The sequence below is a fragment of the Octopus sinensis genome, linkage group LG14 (genome assembly GCF_006345805.1).
Source record: "Octopus sinensis linkage group LG14, ASM634580v1, whole genome shotgun sequence".
Taxonomy (NCBI): Eukaryota; Metazoa; Mollusca; class Cephalopoda; order Octopoda; family Octopodidae; genus Octopus; species Octopus sinensis.
Window position 1 is genome coordinate 67,720,884 of NC_043010.1, and position 15,840 is coordinate 67,736,723.

Below are 15,840 nucleotides of genomic sequence, written 5' to 3' on the forward strand. Positions count from 1 at the left end.
ACAACAGCCGCTGCCACCACCACAACAAAGACAACATCAACAACTACAACAACAAAAATAATTATCCAATGATCTCGTTTTTAACTATGCTGTCTGGGTTTTTAATATTTTTTTTTGTAATTGTATTTCTCCTTCATTTTTTTTTCTTGTGGGGTAATGGGCCTTCGCATTAGTACCTTATATATTTTTTCTTAACTACCATCATAGTCAACATCATCATCATCGCCTTCATTATTATTATTATTATTATTAATATTATTATTGTTATTATTATTGGGTAGTAGCAGATTGGCCGAATCGTTGGAGAGTCAAGGTTGAAAATGCTTTGCTGTGTTTGTTTGGGCCCCCCCCCCCCCCTTATATTTTGCTTTTCGAATGCCACCAAGATTAACTTTGCACTTCAGCCTTTCGCGGCCGGATGGACGGGGCATGGGGGTGGGCGATAAAATAAAGTACCAGTCAAGTATTGTTGGAAGGGAGGGAGAGGGTGTCAGTGTAATCAAACTGTTCCCCTCCCTTCAAAACTTCCTAAATCAGAAACCGTTATTATTATTATTATTATTATTATTATTATTATTATTATTATTATGGCTGCAAGCTGGCTGAATCGTTAGAGCATTGGACAAAATGCTTAGCAGCATTTCTTCCAACCTTTACATTCTGAGTTCAAATACTGCCGATGTCAGCTTCACTTTTTCATCCTTTCAGGGGGTCGCTAAAATGAGTACCATTTGAGCACTGGGGTCGATATAATCGACGAACCCTTTCCCCCAATATTTCAGGCCTTGTGCCTATAGTAGAAAGGATTATTATTATTATTTTTTTTTTTTGGTCATCATCATCATCATCATCATCGTCAATATAGTTTATTATTGTCATCATTATTACAACTATCAACATTATCATTACAATGAACTTGCTTAATTATCTGACCATATTTTGTGTGGTTGGTGGTAATTAATTAATGATGTATCCTAGCAACAATAATAACACATTCGCACCCACTCACCCACCCACCCACCCCCACAGACACTCACATACAGGAGATCCTTTACAATATAGTTAAAAAAAAAACAAATACAATGATAAAAAAAAGAAAAACAACTACACAAAATATGATAAAAAAAAAAACAATCTCACATTTTATTTTTCATGAATTTAATTATTTTTTGTAATTTTTTTCTGACCATTGATTTTTAAAAAAATTTTTTTTTGTTTCCGAGACAGAAAAACAAAATTTATTTAACAGTGAAAAATAAAACATTTTTCTTCCTTTCTCTCTTTTTTTAAAAAAAAATAATAATAATTAAAACAATGTTTTATTAAAATAAAAATAAAAGTTTACTTTTTTTTTTAAAAAAAAAAACATATATATAATGACAAAAAAAACTGCAGTAATAAAAGTCTTTTTTTTTTCTTTGTGTTTATAGTGGGACTTTTTGTGTATTTTTTAATTGCTAAATTTTAACTTATTTTCATGTTATTTTTTATTTACCTTCATATATATATATATATATATATACATGTGTGTGTGTATGTATGTACGTATACATGTTTGTATGTATATATATGTTTATATATATATTTATATATATATATATAATATATATATATATCTGTGATTTTTGTTGAGGGGTGGGGATGTCTGTTTTCTCTCATATTAAGTTTATGTTTCTCTTTGAGTTAGATAGATAATCTCTGGATTAACTTATCTGTAATATCCGCATTGCTTTATAAGCATTGCTTAACTTGCCGAAAAGTTCAGTCTTTCTTCTCTTTCTTTTTCTCATCATCTCTATCTACCTATGTCTGTCTAGCTATTCATCTGTCTATCTCTTCCATTTTCACTTTCACTTTCTCTCTTCTCTTCTCTCTCTCGGTCAGTCTGTCCAGTGGTTAAGCGAGACATTTTGCTGCCAATAGCTCCAGCACAACTCTTCTCTCGTGCCAGAATTGATCTACAAGTGACATTTACACATTTGTAAGAAAGCATCTGTCAATACCTCCGTGCTTAGGGTAGTAACAAAAGGAGAAGAAAAAAAAAATGAAGAAAACTTTTTGTTTTGTTTTTTTTTAAACTTTCGATGCTACTGTTGCTGCTCCTGGGCCTGCCAGCTCTCCATCATTGCTAGTTGATGCTGCTATGCTAAAACCAGTTGCAGTAGAAATTGCTTGGTCAACTTTAGCCTATTTGCTGTCCTGCTCAATTTAATTTTTATTTTATTTTTTTTTTTTAAAGAGAGCCTGGAAGCTACACTTACCAATATGGTTGTTGTTATTTAGCCCCAGGTCAGCCTGTGATTAGGCAGGCCTATGTATGATCAAAGGTGTTCCAGCTGTGACAAACACCCTCTGTCTTTTTGTATATTTGAAAAGGTAAAAAAAAAACCTACGTTTTTCCATTGTCTCTCCTTCCTTTGTTGAGATAGTAGGGTGCGATTTGAGGGACTTTGGCTTCTGTTTCTAGCAGGATGAACTACTGCCTAGAAGCTGCCTCAATAGTGGGCTGGATTTTTCAGAAAGAAATGGTTTTTATTGAAATTTGTTTTTTTTTTTAAAACAGATTAATCGACAGTTTTTTTTTTTTTTATTTTTGTTAAATGTGATTGTGGTTCACAAGTTGTTTAATTCTTATATTTTTCAACACCACAAATTGCCCTTCCATGTTCGGTTTACCATTTCAGTAAAGACGGACACTGCTTGCTGGTTTCTCGAGTCAGAATCAGTCAATCACCAATTTTTGTTCACTGTTTATTCTACAAGGGTGATTTCTTTGACTTGGCAATCTGGTGTCTCTGCTCTTTCTTATTTTTATTTCACACACACACATTATATATATAATATATATATATATATATATTATATATATATATATATTATATATATATATATATATATAAATCATTACATTTGCCACCTGATCATAGCATTAAGTGACAACTTTCCAATACAACTTCGATTGAGAGGCAATACACTATTTTAGTAATTTTTAAGCACATTTTTTTTTCCTTCACAACAGATATAAAAAAATATATTATTGTCAGATTTTTTTTTTTGTGAAAATTTTTTTAACATTTTTTTTTTCAATAAAAATGTCTTGCAGCTGTATCTTCATTGTTTTTTTTCTTTGTTTCCTCTTTCAAAAACTTTAGGGTTTTTTTTTCTACTCCAACAAGCCCCAACTGAGATGCATATAGCTGTATATCTCAATGCTCCTCCAGGAATTTCTGTGTGCCTTCATTAGTTGTGGCAAATTCTCAATTTCTATTTCTTTATTGCCCACAAGGGGTTAAACACAGAGAGGACAGACAAACGGATTAAGTCAATTATATCGACCCTAGTGCGTAACTGGTACTTATTTAATCAACCCCGAAAGGATGAAAGGCAAAGTCGACCTCGGCAGAATTTGAACTCAGAACTTAAAGACAGACGAAATACCTATTTCTTTACTACCCTCAAGGGGCTAAACATAGAGGAGACAAACAAGGACAGACAACGGGATTAAGTCAATTATATCGACCCCAGTGCATAAGTGGTACTTATTTAATCGACCCCGAAAGGATGAAAGGCAAAGTCGACCTCGGTGGAATTTGAACTCAACGTAACGGCAGACGAAATACCCATTTCTTTACTACCCACAAGGGACTAAACACAGAGAGGACAGACAAACAGATTAAGTTGATTACATTGACCCCAATGCGCAGACGAAATACGGCTACGCATTTCGCCCGGCATGCTAACGTTTCTGCCAGCTTGCCGCCTTGAAATGCATATACCTGTATATCCCAGTGCTCCTCCAGGAATTTCTCTATGCCCTCATTAGTTGTGGCAAATTCTCAATTTCATGTTACATGTATCTACTCACCCCTATTCTCTGACACATCATCACCACCATCCTTATTTCTCTTTCCATCTCCACTTTGATGATTCTCGCTCACTCTTGTATAATAATAAATAATAATAATAAAAGTATTGTATACAGTGCTCAGGTGCACCACAACTTGTCAGAAAGTGCATATAAAGTATATGCAGTAATGTACAAATGTCTGGAAAGCGAACAATGTATGAGTCAGATACATGCTTGTGTGTGTATGGAGGGGAGAAAATCAAGTGTAGTGTTGGCAAATCTCAGAAAGCATGGAAGTTTTGAAGGATGCAGTGCTCTAACAACTGATGCCGGCAGTTTGTTCCATGTTTCAGCAACTCTCAGCGTGAAAAAATAATGTGGGCACTATATTTTAAACCTGTGGTATAGACACTCACACATCATCCCTTATCTTTCCAAACCTTCCTATACTTCACACAGAGTTTTTGGTATATAAGTTGACCTGCCCTTTTAGGCTGTAAATTTTGGTTTGAAAATTTCAACTTGCATGCAGAAGTCATGTAGCTTCTCTATAGCAAGAAACTTATTCTGGTCCCAGTATGGTCATGAGTTCAATCCCTGGTGACAGTCTGTCCTTGAGCAAGACACTTTATTCCACATTGTTCCAGTCCACTCAGCTGGCAAAAATGAGTAGTACCTGTATTTCAAAGAGCCATCCTTGTCACATTCTGTGTCGTGCTGAATCTCCCCGAGAACTGCATTCAGGGTACATGTGTCTGGGGTACTCAGCCACATGCACATTAATTTCAAGAGTAGGCTGTTCCATTGTTCAGATCTGCTGGGACCCTTATCATAATAACTGATAGAGTGTCATTCTGGTCCCTTCTTTAATACTTTAACCCTTTTGAGACCAACCCAGCTGAAACTGTTTCTGGCTCTGTAGTACAAATGCCTTGTTTTCATAAGTTTTGAATTAAAATCTTCCACCAAGCCTTAGCCACAATTTATGTTCCTAACTCTAGCTTAATGATAACTAAGTTATTTTACTAAATTCTTTGTTATATTTAAAATTAATTGAAAGAAACACAGAGCATCTCAAAATAAATATGGTAACGAAAGGGTTAAACCTCTCATCACCTACCAGAAATCCACCTCCTTCACTAGCACTGATGCTGCAAAAAAATAATTAAATAAAAAGCATCCAGTACAGTTTGTAAAGTAATCTGCATCAGGAAGAGTACCCATCTGTAGAAACCATCTCGAAGCAGACAATGATGTATGCTGCAATCTTCAGATTCACTGAATATTATTACCCTGTCCAAATGATGCCACCAACATGGAAAATGGTCCTTAAAAAAAGACCTGATATTTCTGCTGGTAACATCAGTACAGCTGAGTGACCCTCATTTTCTATAAGGATGCTGACCCCCCACCCCCACCAAAAAAATAATAACTTCTGAGATGCAGGTGTGGCTGTGTGGTAAGAAACTTGCTTCCCATCCTCATGGTTCTGGATTCAGTCCCACTGCATGGCACCTTAGGTAAGTGTCTTCTACTATAACCTCGGGCCAACCAAAGCCTTGTGAGTGGATTTGGTAGAATGAAGCCCGTCAGATATATGTGTGTTTGTCCTTTCATCACTGCTTAACAACCAGTATTGGTGTGTTTACATCCCTGTAAGTTAGCATTTCGGTGAAAGAGACCAATTGAATAAGTACTAGGCTTTGAAAAAAATAAACCTGAGGTCAATTTGTTCAACTAAAACCCTTCATGGCAGCAGTCAAAGGACTGAAACAAGTAAAAGAATATGATAAAATATAACATCACTGCAAAAGCAACGACCAGTAAAGCCCACCCTATGTTGAGCAATGAAACAAGTAAAAGAATAAAAAAAAAAAACTATGCCATTTTAATCCCGAGCAACGCCGGATATCTCTGCTAGTCTTAATTAAAACTTTTCATCAAACTTTCATGTTGCAAACTTCAGTTTACAAACAACAAAGCTTCTTAAATAGATCCTTCGTTATTGTCAAGATTAATTGAAACAATAGCAGAGTAATTTAACAAAAATTAGGCAACAAAAGAGTGAGATGCTGGACCTTTGAGATGAGATGATAATAATAATAAGATGAGAAGATGATAATAATAATAAGATATATTTTTACGTGCCGGTGGCACTTAAAAAGCACCCACTACACTCTCGGAGTTGTTGACGTTAGGAAGGGCATCCAGCTGTAGAAACTCTGCCAAATCAAGATTGGAGCCTGGTGCAGCCATCTGGTTCGCCAGCCCTCAGTCAAAATCGTCCAACCCATGCTAGCATGGAAAGTGGATGTTAAACGATGATGATGATGAATGTGTCAGAGAAATATAGTGCTTGTGGGACTTAGATAGAGACAGTGGCACACATTATGACAGCATGTCCCAAGTTGGCACAGGAAGAATATAAGAAATGGAGGCATGACCAGATTGTAAAAGTTATACACTGGAAACTGTGCCAGAAACAGGGATTTGATGCTGGAAACACATGGTACAATCACCAAGTTGAAAGAGTACTGGTGTCTGGGGCATTGGGAACAGTAAGCAAAGAATATAGACAAACGGCTGAAGGAGATTGAAATAGAATGCCTGGTAGAGCTCTTACAGGAAGTTTGTCTCTTAGGGACAGCAAGGACTATCAGGAGGGTCCTGAACACTTGAAAGACTGCCGAAAACTTTTGGGTACCTAAGGTTATACAAGTAGTAACCCGCTATCCACATAAGTCCTAACAGGAATAAAACCAAGCGTGAACCAAATCAAAATAATAATAATAATAACAATAATGATGATATATATATATATATATATAAATAACTTACTTGGAGAAGAAGAAGACAACGATGCGTGCAATAAAGGATTGAGGTGACTCCTCCTAAAGATATAGAGTCAAAATTAAAAGACGAGTGCTATTGTTATCTAGTGAACGATATTTCGACATCTTGTGTGTCTTCAACTGGTTCAAAAAATAATTCTGTCAATCTACTTCATTTTGGTTAATATATAAGTTTGACTATATCTTCAGGAGGAGTTACCTCCATCCTTTATATATATTAACCAAAATGAAGTAGATTGACAAATTTATTTTTTGAACTACCTTGTCATGTCTGCACTTGTACTCCTTCTGCACAAGATTTCCACAAGTACTAACAATGTGAGCCACACTTCCGACCCTCTTCCCACACATTTTGCTGAGGTTCATTGAACTTGTATGGTATATATATCTCTTCACTGAGTTGGTATTCAATGCCTGATCCTGGACAGTGATTATTATTATTATTTTAATATTTTTGCATTTATAATTAGTCAATCAGTAGTGACATCAACAAAGTGAAGCATATTGTGTTTTTCTTTGTGTGTGTTTCTTTATGTGGGTGTTTAGAGCTAATCATTAAAATAAACTTGCCTAACATATGGTATTGATTCATTCATTGTTTAAGTTTCTCATTTCTCATTTTCTTGTTGGTTTAACCCTTTTGGCATTTAGATTACTCTGTCAAATGTAACGTTTATTGAATCAAATTGCTTTGAATTATACAAGCATTATCTCTCAGCTTCAAGATTTCAATGACGTGACTGTTAATTTTTAGAATTACACAGTAAGGTTGGAGTCAGTTTAAACAGAAAAACAAGTAGAATATTTTAACTGGATACGGCCAGTTTAAATGCTCTTTATATCATCAGGAAAATAGCATAGATCGAAACTTGTAGCTTTAAACATATGGCTTATGTGAATTAGAAAAAAAGTCAAAATCAAAATCAAGCTGTTTCTAACGATAAATATGATTAGGTTCACAATATTATATATGTGTATATATGGTGGCTGCCCCCTCGTTATCGAGTATGGCCATTGCACGAAGCTTAATCAATTTTGTTATCATGCAATGCCTGTGCAAAAATATTTTTTTTTAAAGTGAGGAAAGGCTGTGCACTGAGTCAATCCCACTCACTAAGCAACAGCAGCCATAATCCGAAAAGAAGAACAAGTCAACATCATCAGTAACCACTGAGCCACAGGTTTTATGTCGGAGTTATCCCAGTTACCTGAGTTACCTTCTCCTAGAAGGATGCCCTAACAAAGGCTAGGAGTCCTTTACTCCCAATGGTTTAACCGCACGATCGGGCATTCAGTCCGATTATTTCTATGTCCCCGCGCATGATACAGCCTTAAGACATTTATTGGATGGCCGTTGACTCTCAAGAGTTCCTCCGCTCTTTGACGGGTTTTGTTTTTTATCCCGCAGGGTGTCCAATAAACACCCTCCTCACCAAGCAAGCTTGGTGGGGTTGCCAGTTTAGTCGCCGATGACCCGACCATGCAACAGGTTATACTGGGTTACATGTTACCAGTAGCACTCGAATTTGACCTGACATATATACATGTGTGCATATATATATATTTCTTTACTACCCACAAGGGGCTAAACACAGAGGGGACAAACAAGGACAGACAAAGGGATTAAGTCGACTACATCGACCCCAGTGCGTAACTGGTACTTAATTTATCGACCCCGAAAGGATGAAAGGCAAAGTCGACCTCGGCGGAATTTGAACTCGGAACGTAACGACAGACGAAATACGGCTACGAATTTCGCCCGGCGTGCTAACGTTTCTACCAGCTCGCCGCCTTAGTGTGTATATATATATATGTGTATGTATACATCATGTGTGCATGCACACACACATTGTTCAAATTGTCATAAAGCTCTTCATAAAAAATGCAAAAGTCAAAATTTGGAAACACTTTAGGCAGTTTTGTCAAGTGGTAGTTTAGTAGTAGTTCTATCAGATTATAGTCCTAATATGCTAATGCAATAAAGCTAAATGTTCTTTGTTCATGTATATCTCCTCTACTTTAAATGCCATTTCATGTCAGAAGACAAAGCAGTCCTTCATATATCCTTCAGCTGAGTGCATCATACGAAGTGGTTGATCTAATAACTGGTAACTGTGAAAGAAATGCTTACTAGATGTGTTGATAGTAGATTTAACATTAAAAAAATATCAAATCAGTTTTATTTACTTCAAATATTTTATACTACTAATAGCCCAACAATTATAGAAAATAATGAAATGTTGGAGTCAGCCGTTGTAACGATAAAAGTTTGTTGTTATAATTGCTTACTATAGGATGTGAAAGATAAACAATGCATAAAGTTTTAAGAAAGTATTTATTTACTGTTACGTTACAATACCTTGCCTTGACAGCCAGGTTATAATAAATTCAAAAGCATGCAAAGCAAAGTTTGTGTTTTTGTCCTCTTCATTGTTTAGTAGTAAATACAGAGAGAGATAGAATGATGTTGTGAGAGAACAGAATTAGAGCTAGTGAGAGTTGTAGGGTGTTGTCTCATAGTTGCTGATAGAAAACTTTATTTCTCCCCTTAAGCAAGGTTCTAGCTGGCCAGCCAGACTTCATTCTCATTGAGTCGTCGCCATGTGACTGAACTCATTGAGTCGTCACCGACTGATTTTTGCTTGGGGTGTTCTTGCTTTTATAACTATCCAGAAGGACAGATATATCATTGAGAACAATAGATTTAGTTGGTGGTCTTGTTATCTCTATTCTATCTTTTGGTGAAGTAGAAGAAGTTAGAAAGGGTCAAGTAGTGAAGACATTATTTCGGCCTAGCTGAAGACAATCCGGCGAATATCAAACTGCTGTCACAGAAAAACCATTGTTCCACTGTGGGAAAAGTCCTGTTGCAGTATTAATTTAAATTTGGCTATGGTGGATCGAATCCACTTCATGCATGCAAGATCCACTACATGTTCAATGCAACTGTGAAATCAGTGCTATAGTACAGCAGTGAAACACGGGCTAAATGGATGCTACACAAGGTTGCTAGAAATAGCCCTAAGTGTGAAATGGCAGCAGCATCGCTTGACAACTGATGCTGGTGTGTTTACGTCCCCGTAACTTAGCGGTTCGGCAAAAGGAAACCGATTGAATAAGTACTAGGCTTACAAAAAGAATAAGTCCTGGGGTCGATTTGCTCGACTAAAGGCGGTGCTCCAGCATGGCCACAGTCAAATGACTGAAACAAGTGAAAGAGTAAAGAGTAATGTTTATAAATTGCAGCTCAGATATTCTATTCCCCCACCCATCCACCCATTCCGTCCCTGCAGACGATCGCATTTAAAAATTCGCTACTACCATTTTCAGGACTATCTCCCACCACAACTCCCTCCTCTTAGAGCGGCTTCAACGTGGTTGCTTGACATGCTAAAAATAGCAGCTAAGTGTGAATGGGACTGAATGATTGGGGCACGCCGAAGGCATTTCTTCAGGCTGTTCGCATTGTAAGCACAAGGTCGGCACTTTTGAGGGGAGGGGTATGGTCGATTATAGCAATCCCAATACAAGTTCAAATCCTGCTAAGGTCAATTCTCTGCAGGGTCGATAAAATAAAGTACTAGTTGAGTACTGGAGTCAATAAAGTCGACTAAACTCATCCTCTCAGATTTTCCGAGCTTGTACCTAAATTACAAATAATTAATACTGTTCCGTAAAATTCTGTCGAGGTCAACTTTGTCTTTCATTCTTTGAGGGTCGATGGTACCGACCAACCACTCTTCCTCCCAGAATTTTTAACCTCGTACCTAAATTAAAAACTGTTTTGTAAGAATCGTTAGAGCATCGGGAAAAAAATGTTTAGCGGTATTTGTTCCAAGCTCTTAACATTTTGACTTCAAATTCCGCCGAGGTCAACTTTGCTTTTCATCCTTTCAGAATGGGTAAAATAAAATAGCAGTCAAATAATGAGATCGACGCAATTAACTAACCCACTCCCATAAAAAAAAAAAAAAAACTGCCGACATTGTGCTTAAATTATTTTAAAACAATTACCGTCCCGTTTTGGACTGAAAGGTTGGCAGAATCGTTAGATCGTCGGAAAAACAATCTGAAAAAAAAACCCACTTCATGACATTTCTTCTGAATCTATTCGTCCTTTGTTCAAATCCTGCTATGTTTAGCTTCGCCTTTCGTTCTCTGAGGTCGATAAATTAAAGTACTTGTTGAGAACTGGAGGCGGTAGTATACCCACGAAACTGTTGGCCTTGTATCTAAATTAGAAACCATTATTATTAAGGCGGCGAGCTGGCAGAAACGTTAGCACACCGGGAGAAATGCTGAGCGGTATTTCGTCTGCCGTTACGTTCTGAGTTCAAATTCCGCCGAGGTCGACTTTGCCTTTCATCCTTAAATAAGTCGATTAAATAATATAATCGACTTAATCTGTTTGTCTATCCTTGTTTGTCCCCTCTGTGGCTAACCCCTTGTGGGCAGTAAAGAACTAAGAAACGTTAGCGCGCCGGACAAAATGCTTAGCGGCATTTCGCTCGTCTTTACGATCTGAGTTCAAATTCTGCCGCGGTCGACTTTATCTTTCATCCGTTCGAAGTCGAGCTCTGGGGTCGATGTAATCAGCTAACCCTCTCTCACAAAATTTCAGGCCTTGTTCCTATATTGTAGAATAAATTACAGTGTAACACAATTTTTGTCCTTGGGAAGCTAGTTATTTCTAAAAAGTAGGAAAATTGGCTAATATTTCCTTCAAATTTTGCTTTTGTTACATTTATTCAAACCCCAAAGAATTCCTCTCAACATATGGCTATGATGTTCCCCCACTACTCCTATTCATTGTGTAACACGATTTTTGTAATTGCTCCTGAAAAGTTTGAAAATTGGCTAATATTTCCTTCAAATTTCGCTTTTATTACATTTATTCAAACCCCAAAGAATCCCTCTCAATACATTGTTACGATGCTTCCCCACCACTCCTGCTCATGATCAGAGATGCATATATTGTCAACCACTAAGAGACATGCTCAAGTGATTAAGGTAAGGAAGTCTGCGGTATTGAGCACAATATTCACTATAACGATATTTCTGCTTCAGCAACTCAGCACTGCGTCTGAAATGTAATGGAAAATAAGTCAGTTTCAAAACATTGATATCCAGGTTACAAAAGCAAAGTTTGAAGGGAATAGTAGTCATTTCCTTTGATTTCCAGATAGAAACAAATCGGAGGCAATACTTACTGACCAAAGACAAAAAAAATGAAAACTAAAATTTTGTTACACAGTGTTATTAATGTAACACCAGCTGACAAAATCGTTAGAGCATCGAGCAAACACTGTATGATATTTTCTTTTGGCTCCGCTTCTCAATAAAATAAAGTACGGGTTAAGTTCTGGGGTTAATGTAACTGACCATAACCCTTCCATCAGAAGTGCTAGAAACGTTTATTGTCGTTACTATGCTGTGTTTTGAGCGGTTTCAGTCGCGTATCAGTTTTTCTGCGCGAGGAGAATTTTTGACTTCTCGCTCAACCATTATCCACTTCTGGGGGAAGAACCGATGTGGAGTGGTCTTCTGCAACTCCTCTCCCATGGGGCAACGCAGCCAAACTACAAACACAGCGAGAGGAAGGAAGGAAGGAATATAGATAGATAGATAGATAGACAGATAAATAGATAGATCGATCGATAGATAGATAGACAGACAGACAAACAGACAGATAGACAGACAGACAGATGGCAGACAGATAGATAGACAGATGACAGACAGACAGACAGATGACAGACAGACAGATGACAGACAGACAGATAGATAGATAGATAGATAGATAGATAGATAGATAGATAGATAGATAGATAGATAGATAGATAGATAGATAGATAGACAGATGACAGACAGATAGAAAGATGACAGACAGACAGATGACAGATAGATAGATAGATAGATAGATAGATAGATAGATAGAGAGACAGATGACAGACAGACAGAGAGATGACAGACAGATGACAGACAGACAGACAGACAGACAGACAGACAGACAGACAGGCAGGCAGACAGACAGACAGACAGACAGACAGACAGATAGATAGATAGATAGATAGATAGATAAATAGATAGATAGACAGATGACAGGCAGACAGATAGATAGATAGATAGACAGATGACAGACAGACAGACAGATAGATAGATAGATAGACAGATGACAGACAGACAGATAGACAGATGACAGACAGACAGACAGACAGATAGATAGATAGATAGATAGATAGATAGATAGATAGATAGATAGATAGATAGACAGATGACAGACAGACAGATAGATAGATAGACAGATGACAGACAGATAGATAGATAGATAGATAGATAGATAGATAGATAGATAGATAGACAGATGACAGACAGACAGATAGATAGATAGACAGATGACAGACAGATAGATAGATAGATAGATAGATAGACAGATGACAGACAGATAGATAGATATAGATAGATAGATAGATAGATAGATAGATAGATAGATAGATAGATAGATAGATGACAGACAGACAGATAGATAGATAGATAGATAGACAGATGACAGACAGACAGATAGATAGATAGATAGATAGACAGATGACAGACAGACAGATAGATAGACAGATGACAGACAGACAGACAGATAGATAGATAGATAGATAGATAGATAGATAGATAGATAGATAGATAGATAGATAGATGACAGACAGACAGATAGATAGATAGACAGATGACAGACAGATAGATAGATAGATAGATAGATAGATAGATAGATAGATAGATAGATAGATAGATAGATAGATAGATAGACAGATGACAGACAGACAGATAGATAGATAGACAGATGACAGACAGATAGATAGATAGATAGATAGATAGATAGATAGATAGATAGATAGATAGATAGATAGATAGATAGATAGATAGATAGACAGACAGATAGACAGACAGACAGATATATATAGAGAGAGAGGCATCAACGTCAATATTTGTCAGGTACTTTACTCATCAATCACGAGAGGATGAGAAGTAACAAAGTTAAATCGTCAGCGGAATGAGAAATCAATCAGAGAGCAAACAACCTGAATAAATATTCCAAGGACACCCAGAAGTTTCTGTCAATTTGCTATCGTCAACGGTCGATATTAATCGACGGAAACATTCGCCTAAGATGCTTTAGCAAGCCACAATTAAAATAATGAAACCGGTGAAAGAAAAGCAAGTATAAGCAAAGAGGGTTCTGTCACAAACTAGTTGCTATTGGGGCATACCTACACAAATGTGCCCCACCTATTTTGTTTCCGCATAACTTTCAGAAAAATGGATATTTTTAAATGAAAATTTCTACAAATACCTTTCGGATGGGCGTTATCGGGAATTGAATGTGAAAAAGAATGCATACGGGCATGTCACGATTTTTTAAAACTTTCAAGCTTCATTTTGTAGATATATATAATGTGTGTCAGTACACGCCCAACTTTTTTTTTTTTTCACAACAGAGATCTTTTCACTTTGACCGGCAGATTTTTAAAATAATTTCTTTGTAACTAAACACTTTTAAACTTCGTATACTGGTAGAATGTGTTACATAAAACATCTTTTTCTCTTGGCTTCCTTGAGAAAATTCTGTAGTTTGTAAGCTATTTCTTAGATTCCTACAATCGTAATTAACATCATTTTGCATAGAAAATTTTCTTTAAAAAAATACTCATTTTTCTGAAAGTTATGAAGAAACGAATGCAACTCGTGTGAAGTAATCGAAACTCTTCTCCCATTTCACCCCTAATTCTAATGCTTTTTTTTTGTTTTTTCACAACAAATTTCAATATAATAGGCATAGGAGTGGCTGTGTGGTAAGTAGCTTGCTTACGAACCACATGGTTCCGGGTTCAGTCCCACTGCGTGGCACCTTGGGCAAGTGTCTTCTACTATAGCCTCGGGCCGACCAAAGCCTTGTGGGTGGATTTGGTAGATGGGAACTGAAAGAAGCCCGTCGTATATGTGTATATATATTTGTCTCGAATAATATTTTATATATATATATATATATATATATATATATATATATACAAAATGAGAAAATGGAGAAATATATCTAAATCAATCATCAACTATCAGTCAATCATCAACTATCAGATAATACCGAATCATATACTTTATTAAAACACTACACAATAGCAATGGTGTGTGTATATGTTTGTATGTCTGTGTTTGTCCCCCAACATTGCTTGACAACCGATGCTGGTGTGTTTTCGTCCCCTTAACTTAGCGGTTCGGCAAAAGAAAACTTATTACAAAGAATAAGGTCCTGGGGGGGTCGATTTGCTCGACTAAAGGGCGGTGCTCCAGCATGGCCACAGTCAAATGACTGAAACAAGGAAAAAGAGTAAAAGAGAGAGAGAGTATAATCGTCATTTATATAAAAAAAACTCAGTGGATGTAGCCGGAGGGCACGATTGTGTAGGCGTGTCTCTTTAGGCTTGGAACTAATATCAAGCCGGGAATATATATCCGCTGACACCGTTAGTATAAGCTTAGAGTGAGACAGAGAGGAGGGGGTGGAGATGAACCGACGAGCGACCAAGAAAAATATCAGCGAATTTGAAAGAAGAAGCATCAGAAAGCAGCCAGCCGTGAGAGATTAACAGGTTAATCCAGATTATGTCTAGGAACAACTGAAAGGTAAGCTTACTTTATTCATTATTGTCTCCACTAAAACAAACCAACAAAAACAAAAGCATTCCTTGTCTTTTTGTTGTTTATTCATACGTAAAATAGTTTAAACTTTCGAAATATTTCCTTATATATATATATATATATATATATATATATATGTATATATATGTAAGAAAATGAAATGGCAAAGGAATAAACGGGTTGCCTTATGTGAACTTCATTAGCTTTCGGCTGTTTCTCTGCAATGTTGTGGTATCATAGTTGAGTGCCTGCGTAACTCCTTATAAACTTCGTCGGAACCTCGAATACGAAGTGACATTTATTTGGGGGAAAAGAACTGCATTTCTGCGTGTATGTATGTATATATATATATATATATACCCACACAGGTACTATTTATATATATATATATATATATATATATACAAACATATATATATATATATATACAAACATATATATATACAAACATATATATAT

At 36.5% G+C, this 15,840-nt stretch overlaps 1 protein-coding gene across 1 annotated transcript in view; it reads left to right on the forward strand.

Annotated features, from left to right (window-relative positions):
* The first annotated feature begins 15,187 nt into the window (after positions 1–15,187).
* Positions 15,188–15,840, forward strand: part of LOC115219279 (transmembrane protein 180) — a 31,238-nt gene continuing 30,585 nt past the window's right edge. The window contains exon 1 of the mRNA XM_029789441.2: positions 15,188–15,366. The gene's annotated coding sequence lies outside the window, so the exon portion shown is untranslated. The remainder of the gene's footprint in view (positions 15,367–15,840) is intronic.